The sequence below is a fragment of the Bactrocera latifrons genome, unplaced genomic scaffold, assembly GCF_001853355.1.
Source record: "Bactrocera latifrons isolate USDA-ARS-PBARC rearing strain unplaced genomic scaffold, ASM185335v1 scaffold_925, whole genome shotgun sequence".
Lineage (NCBI taxonomy): Eukaryota > Metazoa > Arthropoda > Insecta > Diptera > Tephritidae > Bactrocera > Bactrocera latifrons.
Genome location: NW_017537629.1, coordinates 1 through 4593, shown reverse-complemented (window position 1 = coordinate 4593; position 4593 = coordinate 1). Strand labels below are relative to the sequence as shown.

General features: G+C 37.2%; 1 long non-coding RNA gene across 1 annotated transcript; it reads right to left on the bottom strand.

The window, feature by feature from the left end:
* Positions 1 to 3762: 3762 nt before the first annotated feature.
* Positions 3763 to 4585, bottom strand: LOC108977618. The gene is made up of 3 exons (XR_001994051.1): positions 4564 to 4585; positions 4331 to 4494; positions 3763 to 4274 (listed from the first exon to the last, which is right to left on the bottom strand). It is a non-coding gene; the product is annotated as an uncharacterized LOC108977618 (long non-coding RNA).
* Positions 4586 to 4593: the final 8 nt, after the last annotated feature.

The window sequence follows — 4593 nt, the reverse complement described above, 5'->3', positions numbered from 1 at the left end:
CGACGGGAATAAAGCCGAATCGAACTGTAAATGTTTTAATATTTACATCCACCAGTAAGATAGTGATAGGATGGAGTCATGTGTAGAAGTTCACGCAAGGGAGGAAAGTTTTCTGATCGCCRTTCACTTGGGAGTGGCCAGTAACAATTATTCTAGATATGGCTCCAGCAGTTCATAACATCGGGTCTTTGAGCAAGAATCCTCTGGGTAGCCTAAAAACATCCGTTTGCAGGCGAGCTAAGATAGGTAGATAGGTAGGAGTGCAGCCCTATCGGCCTCAATTAGCACTTAATGTGCCCAAATGGCCGAGGTTTTCTAATAGAACTTCACAGGCTTTTTCTATGCCTAGTACTTCTCCTTGGAAGATGCTAGCCCAGTTCGGTAGACGTATAGAGACAGATATGCCTAGATCAGCGGAGGATTCCCCCTAGACTGAGATGGTACCCTCCTCTCCTATTGAACCTCTTCTCCATTCTCGTCTAGAGGGTATCCTCACCTGGAAGTGTCTATTTAAGTCCAGCTTTGGGAGAATGTAGTCTGATTTATTAATTGTGAGCTTGTTTAGCATTACACTATGCCCGTAGTTCTGCTGATTCCAGCCTCCCAATTCTTTTATTCTTATCGCCGCAATAGCCGCTGTTTTGTGAATAAAAATGTCCATCGGTAGGATCACATTGAGCGCATCAGTCGGACGTGACCTGATTGCACCAGTAACACCCGCACATGCTGCTCTTTGTATTCCATTTAATTTTTAAATGTTGTATTGTTTGTTTAGCGCTGGCTATCATACCAGAGCTCCATATGTAAGTATAGGTCTTATCACAGTCGTATATATCCACATGATTATACTTGGTTTGAGGCCCCAATTCTCTTTGACGATTTTCTTACAAGTAAAGTAGGTCATGTATGTTTTGTTTATTCTTTTTTCTATATTTATTGTACGTTTAACCTTCGAAGTGCTCTTTCCATAATCTCGCTGACTGTTGAAGAAAACATGCCTGATACCAACAACACTATATCGYCAACATACGATACTGCTTTCACTCCTCCACCGTTTAGTTGGAGTAGTATTTCGTTCAGCGCTACAACCCATAAAAGCTGAGAGAGGACCCACCTTGAGGCGTCCCTCTACTCACATAACTTGTTTGTGTTGCAGCGCAATTTGAAGCTATAATCTTCCTATTCTCAAGCATCGATAGTATCCATCTGCACACAGTGCCATCTATGCTACCACGTGGCGAGAATTAATTATAGATTTTACTTCCGTGTTATTTAAGGCGCCCTCTATGTCTAGAAAGGCAGCCATGGTGTATTGTTTGTGGTGTAGTGATTTCTCAATTACACTTATCACCTCGTGAAGGGCAGTTTCTGGTGATCGGCCCTTTATGTATGCATGTTGGGACTTCGATAACTTCTTCGCCATTATTGTTCTTACGTGTAGATCTATTAGCCTCTCCAGTACCTTTAGCATAAAGGAGGTACGGCTTATAGGTATAAAATCCTTGGCATTCTCGTATATTCTTCTACCTGGTTTCGGAAGGAACACAACTTTACTTCTTTTCACACTTCTTGGGATGTAAGATAGTTGAATGCTAGCTTTGTATATATTTTCAAGCTTTTGAACCATTGGTTCTACCGGTTTTGCAGCATTATGGGCATAATCCCGTAAGGACCCGCCGCTTTAAATGGTGCAAAACTATTTATGGCATATTTGATTTTGCTTTTGTCTACTATTTGGCTTCGATAATCAGCTGCGTTCAACTGGGGTTCTGTTTGAACCATCGTTGAAGGTGCTTGCTAACCCTCGGGGCAGTGCGTTGTAATTAGTATCTCCAGATACTCTTTTGTCGAGGAGGTCCAATCACTCCCCACTGCCCTAATGCAGGCGGTATTAGTATGACCTTTGGATAGCATTTTGCTTAGTCTAGCGGTTTCTCTGCAACTTTCTATCGATATGCAGAAAGATCGCCATGAGTCGATTTTAGTTTTCCTGACTACCTTCTTGTATCTTTTCATAATATRTTTATATGGCTGCYAGATTTTGGTTCTAAGACTTTCATTGAAAGCTTTCCTTAGTTGTGTTCTCAAATTCTTGAGTTCACTGTTCCACCAAGGGTGAGACTTTCTCTTTTTCAAAACTGTTGGCGGAGTAGATTTATTGAAAGTTGTGGTTAAGATTTTTTTCCAACTTCTCTACTTCTGAATCTAATTCCAGAGAAAACCTAGGGTTTATTCATTCATATCACTTAGTTCGTAAGATTAGAGTGCGATTCCTTTGGGATGCACACTTTACTCTTACTTAAGCCCCTTGAGGGGTGAGCTAAGATGAGAAGGCGAAACATCCCCTACATAGGGTTGTGCGCTCGGTTCGGGACCCGAACACAAAAAAATACATTAAGCTACCTGGCTGCCTCCGGTTCAAAAAGCCACCAACAGATCGATAGACGGAAGACACGTCTACAATGTTTAGACGTGCGTACGCTCGTAGGTGCTAACATCGACTCGGACCACTATCTTGTTGCGGTCAAGATTCGCACCCTACTCTGAGCAGAAAAAACCGCACGTCAACAAACACAAGGAAGCTGCAATCACAACATACAGCCGAACGATTTTATACTCGACTTGCACTCCTGCTCTCTGAGAGCTCTCGTCAACAACTCGGTATTAGGGAACTGTGGGACGGCATTTCTTACTCCTTACGTACAGCTGCAATCGAACCAGTGGCCCACGGGAAGTGCCGTGTCGCAGCGGAGAGAAAACAGACTGCTTACCTCGCAACGAGCCAAAAAAATATTAAATTTAATTTATTGTGTATTTATTGTGTAACTTACATAGTCCAGTCATTATAGTAAGTTCAYCTCGGAATTCGAGATACCCAGCTGTAAGTCTGTAAATATTCTATATTGACGCCCTAAATTTCCTAATTTAAGCTTAAATGGCTGGACTAACAGTTCGGTTGCTGCTTAAGAACTAACCAAAGTTCTTTAAAAATTACTTATATTTATATATTTCTTAAATTTACGACTGTGGACTCAGCACAACGTTAGTTGAACTCATACATATTATTGTAAAGTCGATTAAGTCAACGTAACCAATCGTTGCACAAAATTATTAAAATAAACAAAAATGAAAGTATCGAATTACTATTGCAGTGATCAATGAATTTAGTTGTTGTATAAAAAACAAAATGAATTTGGTTATTGCACAAAGTTGCGTGCAAGCAAAGAACTGAGTTTGTAAATTYGAAAATCAATAAGTTTAATCGGTCTGCAGTTTCGTTGTGTAAACAACTGAAACTGTTTGTTTATCATTTGCCCCAATTTATTGGAAGCGAGTTGAACGACTCATTAGAATGGGAAGTTGACATAACTCTTCCCCCATTTGACTGAAAACTCTCCTGAGTTTTTATGATAAATTCTCTTTTGTTATTTTTACCTTTTTTGTAATAATAAAGAAATGTGAGTATTGTTATAAAAGTTAAAGCAAGGCCGTTACAAATGTAATTGATTTTTTTTATGAAATCTAAGTTCTTCAATTTTTTCTATATTTTTAATCTGGTTTGCAATGAGTTCATCAAACGTTAACTGAGTTTTTGTATTATTAATGAAGAAAGCTCTAGGCATTGTGAAACTTTCATGTAGTTCGTTATTATAGCTGTAAAAGATTATTCCACTTATTTCTATTTTACAATTATTAAACGTGATTAAAGCATTACCTTAATTATTAATTATTTCAYTTGGTATTTGTATAACAAAAATTATTTCATTATTTTTATATTATGCTGTGCTAACTTTCATATTTTGTATTTTATATAAATCTATATTTTAACGGACTATTTTTTGGTGTTATGCATTATATTCATTTTTGTAGCCACAAGGTTTGTTTTGTATGTGTTCAACATTGTCTAATAAAATTTTAATTTTTAACAGAGTATAAAGATACATTATTTTCCTTTCTAGTTGTTGATCACTTGCAGCAATTTCATTAAATTTTCTTGTGAATTTTCCCTATCTTTATCTATAGCTTCTTTAAGTTTTGCAATTGTTACATTAAATACATTATTTATTTCTATATTTTGATTTGAATTTTCTATATTGCATGGTTATTCTCGTCTCTTGTTTGCAGATATTGTTCTATTTCTTCTCTGTCGCTATCGTCCATTGTACCACTTAGCCATTTCATACCCGATCCTATGATATTGATTAATCCTCTTCGTTGTCTATGTGGGTTAATAGTTACTAATTCTTGTATTAAAGAATGTTTTTCCTCATTGTCTGTAATTTGTTCGATATTATGTTCAAGAGTTTCAGTAACTTTAATAATTTCTTACGGGTTGATAATATGTAGTATTGTGATGTAATTGACTTTTAACTCTGCCCCTTCAAGAGAAATTTTAGCAAAACCGTTTGCACCATCAACGTTTTCCACCATCAGGGTTCCATTTCTCAACATCAGAAATGTCATTAGTGTTGTAATCGTCAATATTGATTTTACCTGAAAATTGAGTAGTTCTTTTAATATTAGCTGTGTGGATGCTGTCGATTGCCATTTTTTGTAACTGACTTCCTGTTTGTGTATAACAGCTTTATAGTT